Genomic DNA, 12,954 nt, shown 5'->3' on the forward strand with positions numbered 1-12,954 from the left:
TGGGAAAAGAGTCCCGAGCAACGTAAAAATCCCTGGGAGGATCTATGAAAGGATATTCTGCAACAAGGTGGAGCCAAAGGAAGCCCTGGACCTAGACTAAATATCCAGCTTGTAATGAGAAACAAACATGTGATGGCCCATCCAGGCAGCTGCTGCTGCACTGACCTCATCCAAGGAAGTTCCAGAAAAAGCAGTAATAGAAGTAGCCATAGCTCTAACACGGTGACCCTTAAGTTTACCACACTAAGTCTTGCCTCTCAATGTATAAGCAAATGAAATAATGTCTGACAACCACTTGGATAACATCACTTTTGACACAGGTCTCCTCAATCTGGATTTTGAAAAGGAAACAAACAACTGGCTGGATTTTCTAAAGGTTTTTCTTCTTTCTAGGTAAAATCTAAACTGTCTATGCACATCCAAGCAATGCAGCAAATATTCACCTTTGTTCAAGAACTTAGGACAAAATGCAGAGATGGGCCCACACAAAAGGCCTACAAAAATACTGACTCTTCCAGAGAAGGGACTTAGGTGGTCCAGCCTCCATGCAAAGACGCTCCAAGAGATTGCCAAAGAAGGCATCATCACTCAGTGACCTACGGGACCCATCTCATTCTTTGAAGTCAGTATCCTTGGTGACAGATTCCTCAGGGGAGTCGAGGTGTTTCCCCTTGCACCACCACTTGCCTGTGACTTCCAGCTCTGGTGAAGCAGGAGGGGAGGGAGAAAAGGCAGGAAGCCCCACAAGGTGGACAGTTTGGGGATGAATTGGCATGGGCTGTCCAGGAGCAGGCTGATGACTGGCCACAGGTACAGATAAGAATGGGGATGGAACACCAGCTGAGGAAGACCGACCCATCACCTGAATGGAGAACATACTCGCCCTGACATTGAAGGTGGAGAGGGAGGCTGGCCTCTCACTGCCAACCAGTCCCAGGATCCGAAGAAACCAGAAACATGCTCAAACTCAGAGAAGCTACACCTCACCCTGATGTCAAGACTGGAGCAGAGTTGATGAAGGCCGAAGCTCCAAGCAGGAGGGACAAACCCAAAGCTGGAATCGTCAAACCCAACCAGGAAATGCCAGCCTCGATACCACAGCTCTGTGGTCTACTCGGCTATGAAACAGCTGGAGTCGATGAGACCAAGTTGGAGTCTGAGCTGAGCATGGTGAAGCCATCAGATCCGACTCCGAAGGTGGAAATACAGCCAGGCCTGAGGACCTCAAATCTATAGGGGCTGAGGGAGGAAACCAGGGCGACAGAGCTGAGGATCCAGGAAGGGGTCTCAGCCATTAAGAGATAAGACTGAATTGCATTCAAGTTTGCAAAAATGAATTCATCAGCTGCTCCAAGTCTAAAGCTTTGAAACTAGCCACAAACCTTGATGACTGAGTGGATGATGCCACCAAACAGGGCTTGGTGGGGTGCTTTGTAGACGAAGAACCCAAAAGTCAGATCCCAGCTAGACAGACACAGAACCAGGGCAAGGAAGGTGAAGATTACAGGCAAATCTCCAGTGGGGGTGGAAAGGGAGAAGGAGGGATGCTCGACCAGATGGAGCCCCTTTGGCCAAGAAAGGACTTGACACACTGAGGGCCAGAGACAGAAGGTGATTGACTCTGAGGAATTAGATCTGATGCCGGCGTCTAGGCCACTGGGGCACCTGAAGGTCTTGGGACCTCTGGCTCCACTGAACCAGAAGAGGGTACAGGCATGGAACCAGAAGAGGACCTCTTAGGGTCTCCTCTAGAAGTCTTGAAGTCCTTAGAAGGACTGTGAGACTTGCTGGAGCCATCCTTCGAAGCTGAACAAGAATGAGTGGGAAGGAGACCTTTCTGAACTAGCTTCGCCCTCCACTCATTAACAGCCCTGGACCTGAAGCCCTCACAGATGAAATGAGGGAACTGAGGTGGGCAGCCACCAAGCAATACATATACTTGAGCCCATCTTGTGAGGGCAGCTTGTGCCCAAAAGCAACACACTTTCTGAGCCCCTTGCACATGGATAAGGAACACCTACTGAGACACAACCACAACACACTAAATAGCAAACACTATGCTAAACTATACTACTAATCCTTAACAGCAACTACCTTAGAAGAACAGAAAGTCAAAACAGCAAAAATCTCAAAAAAGCTCACCCCTAACTGTACACACATGCAAAAAGGCTACAAATCCTAAAAGAAAACCTACTACTTAAACCTATCTAACTATCCTACCTATCCTATACTAGATATATGTAAAAAGTAGGGCAGAGACCCAGAAAAAGGATACCAAAAAGGACACCCTTAACGGAGCCACAGATCAAGCTGCTGACTGGAATCATGGCAAACATGATCTGAGGTATCTGCTGGGAAGTCAGGCATTGTGGGTAGGGGTGGTGGAGTTCAGACAGTTGAAGTCTAGAGGATTGGGCCCAGCATTGGATCTGATAAACCACAAGATGAAGCCAGATGAAGAAGACAGCATCGGATATCAGGAGTTTGGGTCTCGTGGCTTCTATGATTCTCATTATACCCTTGGTAAGACACCACGTGAGAAATAAAATAATGGTATCTGAAGTCTCTTTGGTCCCAGCACCAACATCCTTTGTCTTTTCAAATTCAAGTGCTGGGGTTTGTCAGAAGAGAAATCACTTGGTGGAGACAACAAATATCCTTAAATCTGGGTTACCCTTTTCCACACCTGTTCCAAAGCAGTCACCACAGATGCCTTGGACTTTGTTTGGAGAGCAGTTTCATGAGGAATAGAAGTGTAAGGTAATGTGGAACACCGAGGAAAGATGCAAACACATAAATATAAAAGAGAAGTTTGCTTTGACCAAGGTACTCAATGCTAAGAATAATCTTTGTTCCTTGGAACCTCTCCCAGTGGTTACAGACAATACCATAGTCATATGGTACATGGACATGCAAGGGGCAACCAGGTTGTACCACCTTTGCTGACTAACCATGTTAGCTTGGGCTATACCTCCATAGCACACTTTCACTCTACAGGCATCCTACATTCTATCAGAGCAAAACTGAGTGGCAGACAAGCTGAGCAGGACAAGGGCAGATTCTCATGAATGGGTGCTAGATCAGGGGCTCTTCCACACATTGATCCATCTGTGAGGGGTACCTCAAGTAGACCAATTTCCCTCCCCTCTGAACAATCAGCTGGAAAGATTCTGCTCCAGGACTCCATGAAAAAAGGCCTGGAAGACAGATGCCTTTTCTTTACCTTGTAAGCTTTTCCATCCTTTCCACTGATATCCAGTGTACTTTTGAAGATTCAGAAGGAAACCCCTAAGTACACTGTGGTGACTCCCTTCTGGCCTGAACAACCATGATTCTCTCCCTTCTTTTAGAAATGGCTAGGCGCAACTATCACAAGCTTCCTCACAGTCTAGATCTACTCACACAAGAACAGAAGCATTTAATACACTCCAACCACTATCAACTTCAAATGACTGCCCAGATGATAAAGTTTTAATTCCCTTTAGGCATCTGTTTACCGATGAAGTGCATCAGGTACCAATGGAAGCAAGAAAGGCTGCTATTAGAAAATCATATATTAGTAATGGAAAAAGTTTTTTTAGTTGGTACCAACAATATATAACTAGGCTCACAGCAAGAGGTTCTCCCGTTCGATTCTCGGCAGGAGCACATTCTGTGTGGAGTCTGCATGTCCTCCCTGTGGTCGAGTGGCATTCGAAAGACATGTGTAGAATGGGTGTGCCTTCGCTGAAGGTTGGGCGTCAAGCTGGCACCTCAGCACCCATAAAAAATCTACTGCCAATCAATAGCAGACCGGAGTTCCGCTGTGGTGACCCCTAACCGGGAAAAGCCGAAAGAAGAAGAACAACCAACAATATAACTAGCACCTATGCAGGGTTAGTTGTTCTCTGGTTTTATAATATTTGTGCGAGTTATTATCGTATGGACTTTCATACTCTTGCATCAAGGTTCATTTACTGTCCATTTCATCAAGTCTGCCCAAGATCCACCTCTTTCAATGCATTCTCATGTCAAAATGTTTTCGAAAGGGGTTTTGCATAAGAGGCCTACAACAAAACTGGTGTCCCTTCCTTGGGATCTTACTTTTGTGTTGGAGATGCTAACACTCACTCCATTTGAAACAGCTCACATGGCTGACTTGAGGTTCGTAACACAGAAAGCAGTTTTACTGATTGCTCTAACCTCTTTAAGAATGGTACTGGAGTTGCAAGCTCTTTCGAAGAATCAGCACTATCTTATTTTCCATAAAGAAAGGGTTTCTTTGAGAACTAATCCTTCTTTTTATGGCTAAAGTGAAATTTGAGTTTACTTTAAACCAGATTATCCATTTCCCCAGTTTCATTTCTGAACCTAAAAATAATGAAAAAAGGGTACTCCATACCTTGGATGGCCACAGACAACTCAGGTGCTATCTTAGCAGAACTAAATCTTTCAGCTCTTCAAATCAATTGTTTATTTCTTGTGAAGGTAAGGAGGGACAACCTATGTCAAAACAGACCATTTCCAAATGGTTCTCTAAGGCTATTGCCTTTTGTTATACTCACCACAACAAAACTATTCTGGGCAGGGTAAAAGCTCACTCTACCACAGCCTTGATTTCATCTACAGTTTTTTAGATTCTAGAAGTATTCTAGAAGCTGCAACTTGATCCTCTGTACATACTTTTACAAAGCATTATAAAGCTCGATTCCTTCTCGAAGTCTAGATCAGTCTTTGCTAGAACCATTCTCTAGGGGCTCCAGGACTCTTCTTGTTATACCTACCAAATGTAATAAACGAGCGTAATCTACCCATATAGTTAAGGCTACTGCTGCAGTGATCAATATGATGAACACATTACGGTCCTTTTACTTGCTTTATGTTTAGAGCCACTGGCAAAGAAAATAAGGGACTCAGAAATTCAAGGATATAATTGGTACTGCAATCAAGAAAAGTTGGTTCATTTGCAGATGATATTATTTTGTACCAGACAATCCAGAAAAGGACATCTCAGTATCGTGGATTATTTTGAGATAGTTTCAACTCTTGTTGGGTTATAGAATTAATGAAAATAAAACAAAGGCTATAGCTGTAAATCATGTACCTAGACACAAGTTGGTTTGGCTATACCCATATTAATGGGGAAACTGTGAGATGACATATTTAAGAGTATGGGTTAAAAAAGCTTCTGTTATGGCAGCTAAGGATATGTGGGAAGAGACTAAACAAAAGATGATATAAAAACTGATGAAGTGAAAGCTTTTGTTTATGGATATGGATAGTAAGAGACAAGCAGTGAAAATGATTTTAGTCTGTTTAAATTTTATATACAGCTCAGCTATATTTTTATCAACCACAGGAAAAGCTGTGAGCAATAACAGATAAAGAGTTGAAAGAATTTATTTTGGAAGGTAAGAGGTCAAGTGGGCAGCAAAGTGGTGCAGTGGACAGCATCGTCACCAAACAGCAACAGGTTAAAGGTTTGATTCTCAGTTGGGGTGCCTTCTGTGTGGAGTCCGCATGTCCTCCCTTTATGCGCGTGGGTTTTCTCCAAGTACTCGGGTTTACTCCCACATTCTAAAGACATACAGTAGGTAGAATGGACACTCTAAATTGGCCATAGGTATAAGTGTGCAATACAGAAGAACAGGCACGGCAGGTCTAGCAATCTGGTAGTGTGAACCTTGGCTCAAGATGATTGTCACTGTTAGAGTGACACCCCAACCCCATGTGTAAAAATGGGAGAATGAGGTTGTGGATGGATGGATGGATGGATGGATAGTAAGTTGGCAGGAGTTAAGTGGGATACACTGATCCTTCCAATTGAACAAGGTGGTTTAGGATTACCTGATTTGCAGGGATATTTTAGAGCTGCAGAGTTAAAGATCTTATGCATACCACAAGCAGAGGGTTATAATTCAAAATGGAAGGGGATGAAGATGAATTGGGGGAGGGAGTTCAAGAAATACAGCGAGAGTGGAGTTTTTGATGCAGATCCTTAAAAAGAATAACATGCAGAATATTACACTCAGTTGGGGTGCCTTCTGTGTGGAGTCCGCATGTCCTCCCTGTGTTTACGTGGGTTTTCTCCAAGTGCTTGGGTTTCCTCCCACATTCTAAAGACATACAGTAGGTAGAATGGACACTCTAAATTGGCCATAGGTATAAGTGTGCAATACAGAAGAACAGGCACGGCAGGTCTAGCCATCTGGTAGTGTGAACCTTGGCTCAAGATGATTGTCGCTGTTAGAGTGACACCCCAACCCCATGTGTAAAAGAATGAGGTTGTGGATGGATGGATGGATGGATAGTAAGATGGCAGGAGTTAAGTGGGATACACTGATCCTTCCAGTTGAACAAGGTGGTTTAGGATTACCTGATTTGAAGGGATATTTTAGAGCTGCACAGTTAAAGATCTTATGCATACCACAAGGAGAAGGTTATAATTCAAAATGGAAGGGGATGAAGATGAATTGGGGGAGGGAGTTCAAGAAATACAGCAAGAGTGGAGTTTTGGATGCAGATCCTTAAAAGGAATAACATGCAGAATATTACACTCAGTTGGGGTGCCTTCTGTGTGGAGTCCGCATGTCCTCCCTGTGTTCGCGTGGGTTTTCTCCAAGTGCTCGGGTTTCCTCCCACATTCTAAAGACATACAGTAGGTAGAATGGACACTCTAAATTGGCCATAGGTATAAGTGTGCAATACAGAAGAACAGGCACGGCAGGTCTAGCCATCTGGTAGTGTGAACCTTGGCTCAAGATGATCCTTAAAAAGAATAACATGCAGAATATTACACTCATAAAGCAGCAGAAAATATTCAAAGAACTATGGTAGCTTGAAAATGTCAAAATCAGATTTTGCCAATAGGGATAACTGCAAGTAGGGATACAGAAAATAGGCAAGGGGGGGCTGAAATTTACTGGAAAAACCTAACAAATGAACCAAGTTAATGAGCGCAAATAACTAGACAGGGAAAGGTAACAGAGTGGGATGAGGCCAAGGATATGTTTGGAATGTAGGTTAAAGACTGCATTCCCTACTAGGGATTGATATCAAAATACAGGCAAAGGGATAGGGCAATCTTCAAGTGAAAGATCTGCTCTGGTGGGGGGTTTTAGTCAAATTTAGGACAGAAGCTGCTGATAAAAAATGGATAATTAGCAAGGCATATAAAATATTGCATGATAACTATAAAAATCAATCAGATAAAGTCAGAAAAGACTGGGAAGGCAGACTGGCAAAGCAATTTATGAGAGAACAATAGGACAAATGTGCATCTCCCAAACATGCAAAGTCCAGAAGGTTTGGTATCAATGTGCATCTCCCAAACATGCAAAGTCCAGAAGGTTTGGTATCTTTGCGTGGAAGCGTTTGCATAGGTATTTTTTATACTCCAAGCAGACTTAAAAAAAATATTTCCTCAGGCAGATAGCAAATGTTGGAGGTATGATGGAAAAGAAAGAGGTAACTGGGAACTTGGAAGTGTAGTAAGTCAGCAAATTCTAAACATTCCCTACAGACTACTCTGTCAGAAATACTGCGTGAGTAAATGGCTGTAACTAAGGACACAATTTTTTTGAGCTGGGACACAGGGTCTAAATTGTTCAGACATAGTAAAGCCTTATTAAGTTTAATTCTATTGGCTGCCAAAAAAGCAATTAGTAGAAAATGGAAATCAAAGTCTAAACTAACTGTATCTGAAGTATTGAATATTATAAAAGAAATAAAAAACTGGAAGAGGGATCTTTAGAAAATGGAAGGAGCAAATTATAAAGAAATAAATGGAATTTGGGAAACAACACATCCAGAATAATGTTCAGGGGGAAGAGGTGTGAGGTTTAAGGGAAGGCAGGAATTCAGCAATTTATGTAATGCTGGTGTGATGACAGTTATAAAGAAAGAAAGGATAAGTGATGTATAATGTACATAAATGGAAAAATGCTAATATTGTTTTTCCTTTCTGTTAATGTATGATTGCATATGTCTTAAGTGATAATTTAATAAAGGTGTTTAAAAATATGATGAACATACTACAGTGGTGCAAATAAACCTTCCATAAAGGTAAATGTTCAAATGATCACTGCTGCAGTAGCTGCTCTCTCCAGCCTCCTTGTTTTTTGGTATGCTGTTTATGCCAGGGAGTAGATATATTACTTTTGTTATTCCTGCCATTGTCCTTTCAGGCCTCCTCCTCTCTGTTGGCATGAAATGACTTGGCACCTAAACCTGTCTTCTTAGTTAGCATAGCTCGAGCTGACTGATGGTTTGGGTATGTGGAAGGTGCCCTGAAGCTTTGGAAACTGGCTTGATGTTATATCCTATACAGGATATAGCCCATACAGCTAAGACTACTGCAGCAGTGATCATTCGTACATCTACTCTTATGGTAAGTTTACTTACACAACTGTACTGTCTTTCCCAATTCTGTCCCTGCATTTCTGTGAATACACTTCCAATCTCTGACCTTAGTAAAATAACTAGTGTGGATAAAGTACAGTGCAATATTTTCATTAGAAGATAATAGGTTTATAAGTGTGTACTAGGCTAATGACCACTGGGGCCTTTTTAAGCCTAGCCTTGCATCTCAAATCTCTGATAAGTTCTGGTACCCTTGGTAAGTGTAAGTTCACGGGCTTGGGAGATAAAACATTTACAAGCAGATGCCTGGGAGACAAACCATTTTATAGGCTGCCTTTGTCCATTAGAGACACAGGTGCCAAATCAGGAATGAATTGTCGATTCTCCATCCAAATGTCCAAGTTGCATTTGAATTGGGTTAGTGATGAACTCTGCTAGATAACTGCGTCCATGAATCCCCAAGGCCCTGACTATTGGGTCAACTCTTAGGGGTACGTTGTCAAGACGATAGTTACCAGGGGTGGCTGACATTCCAAAAGATATTATTATGCATAAGCCCTTCTTGGAGAATATTAGTGCCTGTGGGGGATTCAAAAACAGCTCCTAATTTGCAATTGTCTGCAAATTTGAACAGCCACAGACCCTTGACATTGGCCTGGATTTCAGTGAACTAGATGCCAAAAAGGAACAGTCCCAGGACTGATCACTGAGGGACTCCACTGGTGACTGGTCTCTTCATAGAGTTGGACTCTCCAATTCTAACTACCTGGGTCCTGTCTGTTTGCCAGCTGACTATCGACCAGGTGACTAACTGTTTATACCTAACCTCTTGAGTTTGTCAACAATGCCTACATGAGGTATTTTCTCAAATGCCTTGGCCATGTCAAGGTAGGCAGTGTGAACCATTCTGCCCTCCTCCATTGCTTTGGTAACCTTCTCAAAGAAGTCTACCTAACTGAGCTGGTGAAAGAACAAGCCCTTTCAATGCCGTACTTCTATATTCAAAATTGTGCTATGAAAGTCCCCACAGCCACTGTCTCATCAGATTCTTCACGGTCAGAATAGACCTCAACACTTAGGCTTTAAGTTATATGCTTAAATTCTCATGCACATGAAAATCTTTTAAATTCCTGGCTCATATACTGTGGATCACTGCCAGAGATACCAACATCAGGTATCCCATCTTCAGAATGCAGACTTCAATGCACTTCAGGATATTTAGAACAACATATGAGACGTACTGTTTCTATTCTTGGTTCTTACTTTACACTTTATTATTCTTGGATGTGATGCAGTAATTTTCTGAAGCATTTACCTGCTCAACTGGTTGGGAACTATTATTTTGTTGGTTTTGATATTTAGTCTCGGAAACAATGTGCATCCTCCTTGAATGAAAAACAGGACTGGATTTCTTTTTTACTCATGATTTTTCTCAAGTCTCACTGTGAATTCTTTTAGCAGTCATGTTTCTAAATAAGTGCTAACACATCCCTGAAATTCACTTTTTCTTCTGTCACTGGTAACTGTGGTATTAACCAAATAATTTACAGTTTTTTTAACAAGCTTTCATATTGCTTTGGTAAATATATACTGTTTAAAATATCTACATACATGGTTCTCTGCATAGTTCCTCTACATGTCCATACTGATATTACATGCTTGCAGATAAAAGAACATCTGTAATCCTGTTCTGCATCCGTTGCAATTCACAAGGTACCCTGTACAAAAGTTTTTATTACGTTTGCAAGGGCTTATGCTCTGTCTTTACTTGTAAGCCACAAAATTAGACAAGAAATTTCCCATATCCATATACTGTTGAAAATGACTTTTTTGTGTGGAACACAGCAACACGGCAGCAATACTAGACAAGCAGAGAAAACATAAGATGTTTACCTTGCCATATACACCTTTAAGTAGACACGTTTGAAAGGTCTTGACATCTTTTATAAGCATATAATAGGGCTCCCCTACTAAATCAAGCAATGCCATACATGATAACCCTGATGTAAATTTGCATCTATCCCTCCAATCATCAAGACTAGTCAAAGCACTTAAAGTGCTTGACCTGCAGTGGTAATTTATTTCATAGGCTGGGAATATGTTGATTTAGGGACCTCTCCCTCCAGTGAGTCTTACTTGTTGGTGCGGAGGAGTAGAGGAGGATGCCTAATGGAATGGTAGAGAGCTTGGAGAACTTAACTTCCATATTTGATGGTACTGTGAAGGGATTAGACAGATGTCTAGGAAACTGATAAGATTTTTTTAGCTGTCTTTTCGCCTACTACTTGCTGATCATCAGTCCCTCCTAGCCACTGAACCATTAGGTTCCCCATTATTGAGACAAGGATTTAATACAAAGGGACAAAGTCAGAAAGACATAAGGGGTGGTTCAAGAGTTTCTTATTTTATAGCCTAGCTCCCACACACACCTGGCAAAGCACCCAGGAGAGGCATGCAAAAGGCAGATATAGAAGAATGTTCCCCTCACTACCACGAGGGGAGTTCCACACAAAGCAACCTTGCCCATCCTCTTGAAGCAGGAGCAATGCTCTCTATAGTCTCCACAAGAAAGGTCGTACCACCAATGTCCCTTAGGTACAACCTATTCTCTCATTCCTAGAGACGGGAGAGTGAAGCATGATGTTTCATTCCTCCCATCCCTGCGTAGTTCTTTCAGTGCAGAGGCTGCTAGTCAAACCCCGGTCACAGGGGTCGCAATCAGGGCTCCATCCCTTTATACTACCAAGCCCTGATTCTGGAACATGCTGCCCACACATATCAAGTAAAGTACTTCCTTAGCAATATTTAAAACCAATCTGGATGGATGATCAGAAATTTTCACCAGGGACATGTGAATAGATTTACTTAATGGAAGACTGTCAGTCTCTCACCAGCATCAAGTGATGTGCTTGAGCTTCCTGATGGTCTCCTTTGCCTGGAAGTTTAGTAAGAAACTAAGAAGCTATCAGAGAGGTGTACGGTAGAGATATTAGATTTTTTTTTTTTTTGGGGGGGGGGTTATACTTGGCTACCCCACAGCTGACCATCAGCTACTCCCAGTGACTCCTCTCTTTCACTTAGTTTACCAAACCCAACCTTCCTCCCAAGGATTAACTCTGACCATGTTCAGAGCCAGTGAAGAGATTGAGGCATCCTAGGGTAGTTTCATACCACTGCTAAGGAAGTGTTTTTGTTTTATGGCTTAACCTCTCCCACTGTATATACACATACTGTCCAAACGGTTGGTGTGCACTGGGCCTGTGATGTACCATCCATGCCTCCATGTGTGACTCAGCCAAAGCCCTGCCACCCTGTAGAAATTGCACCCTGTGCACCTCCTGACTCCAAAGGTGAAGTACTGAAGTGTGTCTGAGCATACGCCCCTCTCTTATGCCTCCCTTGGATAGGTAAGTGGATAGAGGCCACTCAAAAGCATCCTAAACACCTGACTCATCCAGCACCTGATCTGCTAAATCAACCTGGGTCATCTGGGTCACAGTCAGCGCTCTATCTCGCTGTGCCAGCAGATAGATATGTATGATAGAAAAATAAATCTCGACGAGTGGTTGGGTAACAGAAAGTTCACCCCAGGGATTACTCCAGCTGCCCTACTGGATAAAGACACTGTGAACTAACATCAGGTGGCACAGCACCAGGGCAATTTTTTTGGGCTAGGCTTGTAAAGGCTCGAGGGCCATTAGCCTGGTCCACACCTATGAACCTATTAGATAATAGTTCACTGTTACGCTTATATGAGATGGAAAGAGAAGAGTTGATATTAGTAGTGGAATGGATGTAGAGAGTAATAGCAAAGTAATGGTAAAAAGAGGTACAGCATTTTTGGCTTTAGAGAAAAAGTATAAATTGGGTAAAAAAGATCATCAAGGGTGCAGGACATCAGAGATGGGAATAAGATGGCTCAAGTCTGGGGAAGGTGCGTGGGGGAGGAAGAGGATGTGACATCACAGGAAGGTGAAAGAAGAAATAGCAGGGAGAAACAGATGAGTGGAAGGTAAAATACTATGACACAAGATAAATGATGTATGTGGGTTAAAAGCAGGATGCTTAATGGCCATGCCTACAATTCAGTGTGAGGATTAAGGAAGAATGTAATGTTACAGTAGTCTGTTTAGTTTAGACATTGCTATACTTGTTGACGTGTTTGATGAGACACTAGTACAGAGATGTGGTGTTTATTGCTGTAATTATAAAAATCCACACAGGATTAACATGCATTGTTTTCTTATATTATTCTTAAGCTTTCCACTATTCTACCTTTATAAATGCTGAATATGCACTGGTTTGCATATTAAAATGATGGATACATATTGTTTGATAATGTTAAATACAGACATGTATTTATTATATGACTTAGCAGTGTAGTTTCTTATTGAACAATTACGTTACATACTGAATTGTTACATTTATTTTGAGTAGATGAGGGGTCACAGTTCTCAGTAATGTTTTACTCTTGAAAAAAAACTATGCAGTTAATCTTGTACTGTATAAATACAGAAAAATGGAATAAGTAGTGACTGTTTCCTATTTGCCACTTACTATTTCAAAAGTCTGAATTACTGCTGTAGCTCATATGCGGAATCTTTTGTGTGAAGG

The 12,954-nt window shown here is 42.0% G+C and overlaps 1 protein-coding gene across 1 annotated transcript in view; it reads right to left on the bottom strand.

Moving 5' to 3' along the window:
* The window catches only part of LOC122804001 (protein mono-ADP-ribosyltransferase PARP9-like), a 1,237,155-nt gene that overhangs the window by 708,949 nt on the left and 515,252 nt on the right, over positions 1 to 12,954 (bottom strand). The window lies entirely within an intron of this gene.

This window comes from Protopterus annectens, chromosome 6.part0, assembly GCF_019279795.1.
Source record: "Protopterus annectens isolate FY-2018-M chromosome 6.part0, PAN1.0, whole genome shotgun sequence".
Lineage (NCBI taxonomy): Eukaryota > Metazoa > Chordata > Ceratodontiformes > Protopteridae > Protopterus > Protopterus annectens.